The 15,079-nt window shown below is 35.4% G+C and overlaps 1 protein-coding gene across 27 annotated transcripts in view; it reads left to right on the forward strand.

The window, feature by feature from the left end:
• The window catches only part of AFDN (afadin, adherens junction formation factor), a 181,640-nt gene that overhangs the window by 128,430 nt on the left and 38,131 nt on the right, over nt 1–15,079 (forward strand). The gene's annotated exons all lie outside the window — the stretch shown is intronic.

A 15,079-nucleotide genomic window follows, 5' to 3' on the forward strand; every position in this document is an offset into this window, starting at 1 on the left:
GGGAAGATTTAAGAGTCTAAAGGGAAAATACATGTTGAGTTGGTGTTGGGGAGGGGGCCTGGAAAGAATTGGCATTACCTTGATGAAACTACTGGAATCCAACAAATTTAATCGTCCTGTAGGTTAAAGTTTGGTTAATGCAAGTGGCCCAATGAAATTGATCAGCTAATGGATAAAACTTAGCCAGCACTTGATTGTACATAGCAGGGATGGTCCTAGAGCAGAGATTAGATACTTTTTAGCTGCTTTGGGACTGAGAGGCACAAGTGTAGCACCCCATTATTTGTGTAGGACAGAAGCTGAACCCAAGGACATGCCTTTGTATAATTCCCAGACAACAGAATACTTTTTCCCAACTCATTTTGCTAACAGTTAAGTGCAATGTGAGAGTTACTTTAACCAAAATAAAACAAGGTTGTGATGGTTTGAGCCAAATACAGGAAAAAATGTGAGTTTGTTCTACAATATTTTGTACCTTGTGGATCCTTATAAAATTATGTCTAACTATGATAAAGTACTCATTTGGAGCTATTTAAGAACTGAGCAATAAAGATAATAAATAATGCCTCAGCAAGTCAGTTTATAGTAATAATATGTTTATGTTATTTTCAATAGTATAATCTTTTTGTTCAACCCGGCTAAATTATATTCTATCATATATATATTAAAAGCTTTTAAGTTATTGGTTTGTATGTTTTTTTGAATCAGTGACAGGAACTTTGACTATGTTGCCCAAGCATTATATATTTAGCAAAGTGTTTAAAACATGTCTTTGTTTACTCACCACATATTTTAGAATGAAATTAGTATAGAAATCAAATTCCCTTACAACAAACTTTCAATATTCTATTCTGTTATAAATTTATAATGCTGTATAGTGATGGAAACAAATGGATTATCAGCTACAATTTGCAAATTCTGTTAGACCATTACAAGTATTTTAATATTGTTTATTTACAGCAAGTACAACATTTTTAGGGATAGCTAGGTGCCTCCAATCTCAGACACTTACTAGCTCTGTGACCCTGGACAAGTCACCTAACCCAGTTTACCTAAGTTCCTCTTCTGTAAAATGAACTGGAAAAGGAAATGGCAAACCACTCCAGTATCTTTGCCAAGAAAACTACAAAATGGGATCAGAGAGTTGGATATGACTCAAATGACTGAACCACCACCACCACCACAAGAACAACAGCAACAACATTTCACCTGTATCAAAGAAATATATTTCAGTTTGTGAAATAGTATGTGGTAATTTAAATCTTCAACTACACTATACTCACTGTGCCAAATTAGATGTTGGATCATTCTCACTGGCAACTGACTTAGTTAATGATGTAGAAAAACTTTTGTTCTGACACCTTTAATTTTAAAAATTACCACCAATTACCTATTGAAAAAAAAAGTATGTTTTAGAATTACATCAATTATCTGTGGTGACTTGGTGAGTCCTGCTATGTTACTTTTGAAATTTATAATTCCATGACATAACCCATTTAAGAATTTAGACAATTCTTTGGCGTTGAGCTGGCACAGAATGGCACAGTTCTATACCTATTTACAAAGGTTACAGAAACGGAAAGCTAGCTTTGGGAACTGCCTATGTGAACAACTCCTGGTTTAACTAAGTAATGGAATTTTCAGCCAGATTCTGAATGAATTCCTTGCCATTCTGTTATCTATGATACTCAATTCAGTCAGTTTTTCTTCTTGGTAGTTCTTTCCTTTGATTAGTGTGGCCATGGTGGTAGGGAATGCCTCTAAAACATGGTGCAAAGGTTAAAACAAAAATAATATTATCCTTATAGTCCTGTGTGTGTAATTAATTGCCCTTGTATTGATTCCCTCAGCTTTTTACTTTTCTTTTTAAAATAAAGTTGTTCCATTATGTTAATGTTCTCTGGAAAAAAAAAAATCACCAAAGCAATTTTGTAAGAAAGCTTTTGTTTTGGGGTCTGACCTTGATGTAGAGTAAAATTCTACTGAAGAAACCTCTTTTATCATCGGACACCAGGAACTATTATGTAGCTTACGTTTTAGAGAATTGTCTAGGTAGGACTACCAAGAAATGAAGCACTATGCCTGCAGTCATGGTGCTAGCATGTGGCAGAGGCGGGGCTTAAACTAAGATCTTGCTGATTCTAATGCCAGTCTCGCTGTACTAGCTCTTCTTCCTCTGTAAAATTGAGATTATAATTATAGCTACCTCACAGACTTTCATGAAGATCAAATGTGCTTTTCAGACATTAGAGCATTATAGAAATGTTAGCTGTTATTGGCTGCTATTCCTACTCATCTACAACCATCCTGCCTCTCGAGATTCTAACTGATGCTAGTCATGGGCGTGTACCTCAGAGAGATCAAAAGGATAGAGGTCCTATATTTACCAAAATAGTCGTATTAGCAAAAATTAGAAACTAAAAAGACCATATTTTGGACAGCAACTGAACAAATAGGTCTAGGAATATAATATTGTTGAAGATAGAGAATCATGAGAAGACTTATAGGAATGGGTAAATGGGTAAAGAAAGCTGAACTCTGATAACACTACATGATGAATATAATAATGGAAATGAAAAGAATCCTGAAATGCAGCTTAAACTGCTTAAACTCAGTGACAAATAATGGTTTCAAAAGATATTTGAAAAAACAGCTCCCTATTCTCATCTGTAAAGGGATTTTGAATGTTGTCTACTTGTAACAGATAGTCACTTGGTTGGTTTTGCTTATTCTTTGTTTCAAGAGAGGGTTTTATTGGGGTTGAGCTGTATATCAACAAATGACTACTATGTATTTAAAAAAAGATACCAAAATATAAAATGAAAAATATGTGAACCATGAGGTTCTATTATTAGTAATACTTGTCTGACTTTTTCTATTAATTTGAAACTCTTAAATAATATGTTGCAAATTCTTTCTAAATACAACCTCTATAACAGAATAAATTGTGACATAATGAGGTTATTGTAAGAATTACATTGTTGATGAACAATAGCAATTAAGACTAATTACAAAACTATTTTTCATTTTTAAAAAATTAATCAAAACACTACAGTTAAGTCCTAGTGGTATGAAATAAACACCAAAACCCTTGCAAATTAACTGTGCTTAGAGGATTTTGGAGAAGTAGGAGAAAGGTTAGTTGAACAAAATATATGGTTCAATACTAGATAATTGGCCTACTTTGATTGAAGAAAAAATATTCTTTGTCTCCAGTCTTGGATGCTGGCTGTTTATTTAACAATATACACATAGTAAAGATGAAGGGAATACAAAAGAATGCAAGACATGAACTTTATTTCTGAAGAGTTTCTAATTTTGATCATTAGGAAAAGCAAATGTAAAAAGACTTGAGTGATTGAAAGGGAAGTGCCTTAGTGAATGATACCCTGCATAGTAATTCCCCTAGGAGTTCAAAGAACCAAGTGTACTGGAGTAGTTGTGGTGAAGACCAGGAAAATATGGAACTTGATCAGGACCATTAAGTATAGGATAAGAATGATTGGAAGGGTATTGAAGGTTTATTCAGTGGAGATAGGATAGAATAGAAAATGAGTAAAACATAGTCAGGTAATTAGTGAGGAGACCACTGAAATATATTTGAAGTTTATTATAAGAGCATTGGTAAGAAATTAGGTCAAGACAAGTTACATAAGGCCAAATTTTAGAGAGCCTTCAGTGACAATAACCCATGGTGCTTTTTTTGAGCATGAGGGCCCCCCTCTTAATTCAAAATTTGGCCAACTTCCATATGATAGTAGCTACAATATTAGTATTAGTATCAGTTAGTTGGAAAAATACATGACAAAAAGTACTGCAGATTCAATGCTTTTAATGAATTTTAGTTATTAACCACAGTGGCAATTACATATATTTTTAAATGCATTTTTGAGTTACAAAAGTTGTGGGGGGTTTTTCCTGACAATGAGCTATATTGTTATTGAGAAATATATCTCAAAATGACATGTTGATTCTCCAAGCCATTCTGTAGCTTTCAGGTTGGAAACCACTGGTTTATACTTTTATTTTATAGACAATCCTGAGGGACTTTGTCGTCGTTGTCCTTCTTGTTGTTGTTGTTGTTGTTGTTTTGTTTTGTTTTGTTTTTTTGGGGGTGGGGCAGTGAAGGTTAAGTGACTTGCCCAGGGTCACACAGCTAGTGTCAAGTGTCTGAGGCCGGATTTGAACTCGGGTCTTCCTGAATCCAGGGCAGGTGCTTTGTCCACTGAGTTACCTAGCTGCCCCTGTTGTTGTTTTTAAGACGCTAATGAAATAAGATTGGATTGGGGGCTATTATCTAGAAATAATATTGTAGGATAAGATGAAGTAAATAGAAGCTGAGCCATGGTCATTGTTACAGATGGTGTTTAGTTTATCAGGTTATCTGGAAGTGGTCTGTTTTGGTATATAAGATCATCGGTGGTCCAGTTTCAAATGATCCTAATAACTGGGGTGACTGGAACAAACTTCATCCCCATGAAAATCCTCAGGTGAGAAATGGGCTAAATCTTTTCCAATACCACCTTGGACCAATCCTAGCAAAGTTAATTACAACAAAAATACACTGATGTTTTAGGGTTTTGAACAGCCTCAATACATGAATGGTGGTGAGTCCTTTCTATCATAAACTTATTTTTAAGATGTTTGGTTACTTTGGTTTCTGATCCTTTTACCATTCATAATAAAGTTTAGAATGCATGGCTAATACTTTGGTATATACCACTAGAGACCTGAAATTTGTTAGTATTATATAGCTATACACATTGGAGCTAGGCTTTGAACACAGAATTCCTAACTACAAATCTAGCAATTTTTCCATTGTGCCATATCAGCACCTCTGTAGAATCTAGGAGGATTAAATGCCAGTTAGCTATCAATTATTCTTTTATTACTTCTGTAATTGAAAAAGCAGTTTAGGTTTTAGATGTTTATTTCAATATGTCCAAATTACTAATACTTTTGACTTCCATTTCTATCATTATTTCCCAATTAATTAGTAAATGTTATGAGCTCTTTTACACAAACCCAGATGAGACTGATTATCAACTAAATATGCATTATACATACATTATTGATCCTCTTTATCATTACTTCCAGACCAATAAAAAATATAACTTTTGGGTCATTATCTCACTTCCTGTCATTTTTGTGTAGCCACATTAGCTGACCACATTAATTATATACTATTGTTCCAGCTACCAGTGTAGATATTATTGTATCATTAGGACTTCTTTCTTCTCAGAACTATGTGATTCCCTTAAAATAATTTGAGAAAAAGGTGATTTTTAATGAGGCCAGATACTGGTATAATCTCCATTCCGGCTAGTTACTTTTGTCAAGAAAAAGTAATGGAGGGCTTTAACCTAAATCAGTAATCCTGGGCAGTTGCTTTACAAGTAAATGGATGTTGTCAGCCATGTGAAGGACTTTGAGGAAGGTAGTAATGGCTTAGTACAACTCGGGTCAAGAGCTAACATTCTCATATCACTGACATTGACCCGGCCCCTATGTGTTTTTTCTTTGCTGGGGAGAGACGGTTTGGTAGTTTGTTGGTTTGGTTTAGTTTGGTTTATTTTTAGAACAGCCCTTAATAGTGCAGCAACACCTCTGCTACTTATAAAAGAGCATATAAGTATATAGAGTTGTAGAGAAGCGGCTGGGACCACTGAGAGAAGTTAATATATCCGCGTTACAGTGATTCTATATTCAGAGATGATATTTCAAGGTATTTCTTTTTAGGCCAGTTCCCTGTCCACTACAATACGCTGCCTTTCAGAAATGGCATTTTTATTCATATTTTTTCATTTTGACTTCTCCATTTCCCTGTGTGTATCACTTTTGCAGCATATATATAAAATTAATTTTATCATCAAACACTGTTTTCAAACTTCCAGTGTTTTCTTATAGATGACATATGATAAATTACAGCAATCCTTCAACTAAATTTTTTAATTGTCCTTTTATTTCAATTTAAAAGCTACCCTGTTTATCAGTTTTATTGCCATGCCACTTCTTCTCTTGTGTCACAGTTTTTTCCTTAGTAAAGCCTACTGTAGCTAAATTGTCTCTCCAAGTAACATAACTGGATGTTTGTGTTTCGGTTGATACAGGGGGAAGGGAAGGGGAATGTCCCAGAGCCAAGGTTTGTTTGGTTGGTTGGAATTATTTGCTTTTGTTTTGTTTTGCTTTTGAAGTTTATGCAATACTTTAGTTGCTTTAACCCTAGAAGACGTTTTGATGTTAAAAGTTGCCTGACTCCCATCCACATTGTGGTTAAGTTTTATGAAATCCAGATGATTTGGAAACAGCGTGTATATGCAGTTTACTTTTTAAAAATATCACTTTGCTACTTCTCATACATCTGTGGCCCAGCACATTCTCATTGTCAGATTTGGGGAAGGGTCGAGAGAGAAAGAGAGTGTTTGTTTCTTTCTACTAATGGCCCCATTTTAAAAGTTTAATTAAGTTTTAAGTAAATGAAAGTCAGAGCAGTCTGACAGATTACGTAAGAGTCTGAATATTGTATTGGTTCTAGCTAGTGTTGATAAATGCCATACAGTGTCATAGTATGTAGCTCTGAACTCTGTTGATGGGTGTCTTGGAAAATCCAGCAGATTGTTCTGTTGGTTGCTGTTGAACCTAAGAGAATAGACGGGGAGACTTTCTCTTTTCAATCAAGAATCAGACCTAGAGAACAAAATGTGGTTTTCTGTTGTTGGAAGAACAGAGTCCATGGTGAGTTGGTTCAGCGTGCTGTTGTGGATATTTTTCTGTAGTTGAAACTGACTTTTAGAGAGTGCTTTTTCTTCCTCAGTAACTTGTTTAAGCTTGCCAATAATTAACTTTCTCATGAAACAACTCTTTAATGTTGTAAGAAGTTGTTTGTTAGTCAAAAGTTTGTTACAGTGTATAAAATTTAAAATCTAGAGGAAAACCGCAGGGGTGTTTTTTGTATGCTTTTATGTGAGAAAATGTCATTGCTTTTAAATATAGCCCTATAAAAATTGGCTTAATAATGGCATTATGGATAATGTTTTTTATGAACGTATGCACAGATTCTTAAATCTTTTTGCCTTTTGAGATGACTCCCCAAAGGCATATTTTCGATTGTTTTTAATAATGCGAAAATAAAATCACTTTCAAAAGTATCATTAATTTCTTGAAAAATTTAATTTTGGAGACTTGAGGAAATATCCTAATTTAAAATGTATATTGAATTTTATTTTAGATCCTGTTTTATTTTAGATCCTGTAGCTTAAGAGATTTTAAAAAGGAGCCTTTTATCTTCTACTGGAAAATTATGACAGAAGAAACTTTTAATGTAGGTACATCTAACTGTGTGGAGAGCAGTGAACCTTTGAAGCATTTGAATTTTCCCCTTTCCTTTTTTTCAGTTCCTAATCATAAAGATACGTTAAAGATGTCCAAGTATTTGAAGTCAAGAAGTGCTAAAATTCCTTAAAAAGGTGAAAGCCTGGAATTATATTTTATAGAAATAATTCTCAATGAGTTTTCTAAAATAAAGAGAAACTAATTCTTTTGAAAAAGTTATTTCTGTTTTGAAAATTCATTTTTACTCCTAGTGTTTTGTTACCAGGTTGGTCTTTAGTGTCACCTCTTAAAATGATTGCCACATTGTCTTTTGCCTAGATACATAAATATCTCATTTGAGTTACAAGCAACCTTATGGATTGTCTAATCAACCTTCACTCCCTCTCCTCCATTTTTATTAATAAGGAAACAGAGAGAGGTTAGGTAATTTTAGTGGCCTAGCAAGTTAGTAAATAAAGCTAGGAGAGAGGAACTCTGGGCTCATCACTCTAGTACAGTCAGGACTCTTTCCAGGACAATGGGCTGTTGTCATCAATGACCTGAAGTTTATAGCAGAGCAAGAGACAAGTTACCCCAGGTTGTTGAAAACTAGGTTTATATTACAATTAGCATCATGAAGCAACTTGCATAACTCAAAATTCAGCAGACATTTATTATTTTGGGGGGTGGGGCAGTGAGGGTTAAGTGACTTGCCCAGGGTCACACAGTTAGTAAGTGTCAAGTGTCTGAGGCTGGATTTGAACTCAGGTCCTCCTGAATCCAGGGCCAGTGCTTTATCCACTGCACCACCTAGCTGCCCCCCACCATTAGTTTTTATGAGAAGAAAAAGCTAAAATTTCTAAAATTCTCATAACCAGAAGCTTAGCTGTTAAGGACAATCAACTAATAGTTTGTAAATGTACAAAATTCCACTCTTAATAGGATATCAGTCCTATGCTTGGCTCATGAGAAACAAATAACATGCTGTAATTGTGCCTGACTGTTATTTCTACTAGACATTTTTGGCATCATTTTTATGGAATCTGAATTAGCCAAGCTTAGTCCTTGGAATTTTTAAAATAGTATTAGGAATCAAAGATGCCTCTATGAATTATGCTAATGAAAGAGTTAAGCTATGAGGAAAAGAATAAACGAATTCACACCTGTTTCATTTTAAGTATTCTTGTGTACATAGGTCATTTCAGCTCACCCATTGTTTCAAGACCTCTAAATCTAGTGTGCTAAATGTGTTGCCATACATGAACACAATAGGGTTGAGTTAATGCTGTTTGGGCAGATGTTTCTTTCTTCCGGGGTTTTTTTTTGGGGGGGTGTTGTTGTTGGGTGTTTTTTTAAATGTGTTTTAGTCTGATGTTTTTCAAGCTGTTAGTCACATCCCACTCCCACACTCACTCATTAAATGCTACTGGCTTGTTCACTGTGTGGGTTACTAAACTGATTCCCACTTGTTCGCTATCTAAGACAGACAACTAATACTTATTAACAATCAAGAAAGGAATACTGGAAAAAAGAAAGCCTCTTTGCTTGCTGGCATTTTCTTTGTGGTATTTCCTCAGCAGAGCATTTAGAACAGGTAAGTCTTTGTAAATGTTAGTCTTTCTCTTCCAACTTTATTTAGGAAGAGAAAATGAACAGCACACCTTGGTGGTTAATTAAGTTTTGTTTTGTTTTGTTTTTGCTTTGCTACCTTTGATTTTCTTGTCTTCCAATATTGAAGCATATACTTGCAAGCTAATTGGTTTCTGCTATTTTCTTTTACTTTATTTTAGAGATGGTGTAGATAGTGTTCAACTGAAAGTAAAACTATCTCAGCCAACAATATAATTTAGACTTACAGTGCTTAGTAAGTCACCCAAATATTGGTTTAAATGTCTGCATTTTAAAAAATATTTATTTAAATGTTAACATGTAGAGTAAAGAGAGCTGGCTTAGGAGTAGTAAGATTATTCTCAGAGTTCTTCAAGCAAAGGCTGGATGATTAAAAACAAGGTATAGATCTTGTAGCAACAATTTCTGCGTAAGTAAAGGATGGAGTAGATGTCTGAAATTCTTTTTAACTCCCAACTGTATTGTATGAACTCTGCTGTACCTTATTAGTAACTTGAAAGACTAGATTATTCATATGTATAGTTAGTAAAAGAATGTGGGGACTCAACTTTTATATGTAAAGTAGGTAGAAACTTTGATATGCTGTATTAATGTCAAGGTTATTGTTATTAATACTTGCTTGGAAATTCTCAGAAATTAATAGTTTTGCTGAAGAAAAATGTGTTGATAAACAATCATTTGAAAGTATTACTTCTTAATTAAGATACTCTCTACCTATTTTCAGTCCCAAAGTCCAAGATGCTGCATTTTAAAATGTGCAACTTGCTCATCTGACGTGATCAATTAAACATAAGATTAAGTAGATACGGTGAACAAATTTACCTGAAGGTCTGCTACCAGACATCACTGAGATTTGACATTCAAACAATTTGCCTTTTAAAAGTTCATGCGTATGTTTTCATCTTTCGTTGTCTTATGCCACCTAAAGATCTCAACTCCATAATCTCAAAACCTACATCAACAGAACACATACTCTCACAGGGTTCCTATCTAGCTTTGTGAATAAACTCAGTAAAGGAGCTATTTTTTGTTACCCATGGAACAACCAACCTGATGCTGATTTGGAGAGGCCCATTGATAAGTTAGCCACAAGATAATGACTCTTTTTTGACTGTAGAAACCCTTGAAAACCAATTAGTAGTTGAAGTAGAGGATTTATGATCTTTGCCATGCAGGAAGTTGTCATCAATATTGCCTCTTAGGGAATACTGATTTTAAAGTAAAAATGTTTTAAACATTTTGTTTATATCAACTTTCATGTGTCCCTCTTCAGAAAACAGAGCTTGGGTCATTATAAGATCAGAGAGACAGAGAGAATCTATCTGTCTATGTGTCTGTCTATCTGTCTGTCTGTGTGTTGCTGTGTGAATTTTATTAAACTATTCAAAGGTGTTTTTCTGATGATGAATTTGTTTTATCATAACATTACATGTTCATTACTTCTTTTGTAGTAGGAAAGATAACTGACATGCTTAAGCGAGACCAGTGATTCTTAATTTGTGGTCCATAAACTTTTATTAAAAAATAGATATTTTGACAATTATATTCCAATAGCATTTGATTGCTTTGTAGCCTTATGTATCATATATTTAAAAACATTATTCTGAGAACAGGTTCATAAGTTTTACCAGATTGCCAAAAGAAAGGGTTCCATGACAAACAAAAGGTTAAGAACATCTGATCTAGACATTAACCAAAGAGTAGAATATAAGAGTTTTGTCTTTCACAGAACAAACTTGAAGAACTTTAATTATCATCATTTAATATTTTTAAATCTTTATTTGAACAACAAGGAACTAGATATTCAGAACATTTTTCTTTAATGTGGCTCTCGTTTAGTAATTTAAGGTAAATGTTCATTCTTATTTTGTTCTTAAGTACTGTGATAAAAAGTTGTTAGAGCATAGATGATTTTACCTTGAGATAAAATTAACGTAAAATCTCATACATTTAAAAGGGAAATTATCTGTGGAGGAGATTGAGAAGGGAGGAAGTTTATTTTCACATTTAAATAAATACCCATTCAAATTAGTGGTGCTACATATGAACCAGAAAATCTCTCGTATCCTACATTAGACATGGTGGGACATTCAACCGTTGGAGTTTTTCTGATTCAGGTTATGTAAGGCATATTTATAGCTATTGAGGAATGCCATTTATATGTTCTCTTTTTTTTTAACCCATTAAGGCACCTTTATGGACAATTCAAGGTTTTTTCGCATTTTACTTATTATATACTATATGCCAGATACTGTGCTAAGTGCTTTTACACATATCATTTCATTTGATCCTCACAACAACCTTGGGAGTCGGGTATTGTTATTTACCCCCATTTTATACTTGAGGAAACTGAGGCAAATAGATCAAGTGATAGACCCAGGGTCACATAGCCAGCAAGTATCTGAGGCTGGAGTTGAACTAGTCTTGCTGATTTTAGGCCTACCATTCTACCCATTTTGCTACCTAGCTGCCTTTAATTATTTTTTAATTCCTATTCTATAAGAAAATAATATTTTTCAAAATCTTTTGGTAGAATTTCTTTCAGATTAAATTTACTAAACGTGACACATTAGGTCTTATTCATATACTGGAATGCTTAGGTTACAATGATGATTTTTGCCAAATTTGCTTTCCAAATAAGTCATTGGTTATGTTGTCAATGGGTGTGTGGATGTGTATCTCTATGTGTCTGTGTGTATGTCTCTGCGTTTGCGTGTGTTATTTACTATATCTTCTGTGACTCAGGACAAGTCATTTTAACCTCTTAGTGTTAGAAGTAGCTAATGGAGTAATGGTTAGAGCACTGGGCCTGGAGTCAAGAAGACCAGAATTGAAATCTGGTATCAGATACTTACTTGCTGTGTGACCCTGGGCAAATCATTTAGTCTCTGTTTATCTCATGTAAAATGGGGATGGTAATAATACCTTTCTCACAGGGACGTGGTGAGGATTAAATGAGATAACAGATGTAAATGCTTATACCATGACAATAGCCTACTGATTGGTCTCCCTGCCTCAAGTTTTTTCCCACTTCATCTTTCCCAAAGCTATTGAATCGATCTTCCTAAAGCACAGAACTGACCTGTCAACCCTCATTTAGTCAATTCAATTGACTTCTTGTTAGCTCCAGGATCAAATATAAAATATAGCATTCAAAGCCCTCAGAATGTGCAGTCTTCGATCTTATTTACCCCACTCCCCATTGCTTTCAGGAAGCTCACAGACTAATAGATGAGAGAGCATGTTCCCAGCACTAGCTCTTACACACTCTCTTGCTCATTTGCTCTGTCTCTCTCAAAAAACTAACACATATAAATAAATTAGTAATACTACAATTAATATTAACACAATAATTCATATAATTACTTGGTAGTCTCAGTAGGAAGACACTGAGTTTAAGGATGACTGAGAGGATTCTTGCAGAAGGTGAGAATCCAGCTGAGGCTTAAAGGAAGTCAATGAAACTAAAAGGCAGAAATGAACACAGAGAATTCCAGCAATGGGATTCAGCTAATGAAAGTGCTTAGAGGAGGCAGATGTCATTGGACCACAGAGTATATTGGAGAGTCGGCTGTAAGAATACTTTTTACATATATTTTGGAAAATAAAATTCTATTCAGAATTAAGATGACTGGATAGGGACAGGAAGTAAAAGCAATCTTTGAGGAAAGACCTCGACTGCCAAGCTGAGGACTTTATGTAGATCCCAGAGGTGATTGAGTGGTGATATGATCCGGCCTGCCCCTTAAGGAAGATCAATTTGACAGCCAAGTGGAGATTGGATTGGAGTGGGGAGAGATTTGAGTCAGGAAGACCAGTCAGCATGCTGTTGCAGTAATTCAGGTATGAGATGATGCAGGCCCATGTTAGGGTATTGGCAGTGTTAGAAGAAAGATGCTAAGAAGGTAAAGTTGATAGAACTTGGCAATAGCTTATTGAAAAGTGAGAGTGATGAGTGGAGGATGATAACTAGTTTAGAACCTGAGTGCCTTGATAGTAATAGAGAAGTTAGGAATAGGTGAAAGTTTGAGGAGAAATAAGAGTTTAGTTTTGGACATGGTAAATTTGTCTATAGGACATCAAGTTTGAGATGTCTCATGAGATGTGAGGCCAGAAGCTGGGATCTTGAGAAGATAGGACCGGATAAGTAGATGTGAGAATTGTCAGCATAAAGATGATAATTTGAAGTCTTCAGAACTGATGAGATCACCAAGTGAAGTAGTATAATTATTTCTTCCACATCACAACTTTCCCTCTCATGGTTTCAATATATCAAAGGTTGGCGTTAAATGGGATTGGAGTGGGGGAGTTTCACAGAAGCCACAAACACACAAAGGCACACAGAAAAAGTTTAGAACTCAAATGCATAAAATACATGTATAGTAAGTAATGTATAATATCAATACATTTTATCTTTTAATACCATAATAATTCAGGCTTCTTCTCTGGTAGGAAGGGAAGGCCAAAATATTTTATGCCAATTTTCCAGATCCTGGGAAGTGGGAAGTAAAAGGGTGGGTGGAAAGGGTCCCTGACCACCCTCAGTGTGGAAAGGATAGCTGTATAGAAGGAAAACAGAAGAATAGAGACCTAGTGGCAAGGAGAGGGGTGGGTGTAGTCGTGTGTGAGACTTGTATCATGACATTTACCTTTGACAGATACCCTACATGGATACTGAGTTGGGCCTTAGAATTGAATAAGAGTAACAAAGAAAGGTATATTGCATTTGGGAAACTAAGTGTAGTGCATTTAGTGAAATCTGTGAGAAATGCATGTTCTCTTGAGAAATAATATTGTATTATATCATGAATCAAAGGAGCATCATGATCACTAAATCAAAAGGGATCTATTTGTCAGTCACTCAAGATACAGATACAAAGAATATTTTTTTGAAGGAGTATGCATTCTATTGGGGAACAAATATATACAGAATATATATTTATACAATAAATGCAAGGGAATGAAATTCCAGGTGAGTAGAGAGAACACTTGACAGTTTGGGCAATCAGGAATTGTTTCATGTCAAAGGTGGTGCTTGAGCTGCATCTTGAAGAAAGTGGATAATTCTCTGATGTGAATGTAAGGAGAAATGAGGAACAGTTATGTGTGAAGGGGGAATGGGAAATTGATTGTCATTTGTAAGAAAGAAGGCTTCTTTAGCCCCCCCCCCCCCCCCCCCCCCCCGAGAGAGTGTAATGCTGAAGGGAAAGCTCCGTCCGGGCTTGGTTGTGAAGGATTTTTAAAACCAAAGAAATCTGGACTTTAAGCTTAAAATTGCACTAAGACTTTGGAATATTCTGTGTGTCTTCTTAGAGACCATATGGAGTGAATGGAGCTTATTTAATAGCAAAGGGTTATGGTCAGATTTGTACTGAAGGAAAATCAGTTTTGTAGCTGTGTGGAATAGAGAGCAGAAAGACTAATTGGGAGATCTTTGCAATATTCTAGGTGAAAGGTCATCACTAACTGAACTTAGGTGGTGCTTATATGAGTAGAGAAAAGGGTTTGATGTGAAAGATATTGTCAAAGTAGAAATTGCAAGATTTGGCAACAGACATTGAATGTAAGTAGAGCTTAGGATTATACTTAGAATTTCATCGGTCTAGGGAACTGCCATATGAGGAAACTTATTTCAGGTTGGCACCTTCTATCTTTTGGGGGAGTGGGTGGGACAATGAGGGTTAAGTGACTTGCCCAGGGTCACACAGCTAGTAAGTATCAAGTGTCCGTGGCCATATTTGAACTCGGGTCCTCCTGAATCCAGGGCTGGTGTTTTATCCACTGTGCCACCGAGCTGCCCCCACCTTCTCTGTCATTTTAGAGAGTTTCCTAGGTTAAATTGATTGGCCAGAATTTGAGGTCTCCAAAGCCAGTTCTCTATCCACTATACTATGCTGCCTCTTAAGGTAGAGCTCTCTAGTAGTCCCACATTTAACAGTGAGTGAATAGCACCAAATTCCTATCTTATACTGATATGCTAGAAATGCTGTATGCAGAAGATCCATTTCCTGGTACCACTTGAGAGACCCAAATCATTCTGATCTTGTCACAGCTCGTTACTGGTGGGAATTCACCAGTGACCCATGAGGTTTTAGGACGGTATCTGTAAGATTTTAGTTGTTTGGGAATTCTGCCCAAG

The sequence above is a fragment of the Dromiciops gliroides genome, chromosome 4 (assembly GCF_019393635.1).
Source record: "Dromiciops gliroides isolate mDroGli1 chromosome 4, mDroGli1.pri, whole genome shotgun sequence".
Taxonomy (NCBI): Eukaryota; Metazoa; Chordata; class Mammalia; order Microbiotheria; family Microbiotheriidae; genus Dromiciops; species Dromiciops gliroides.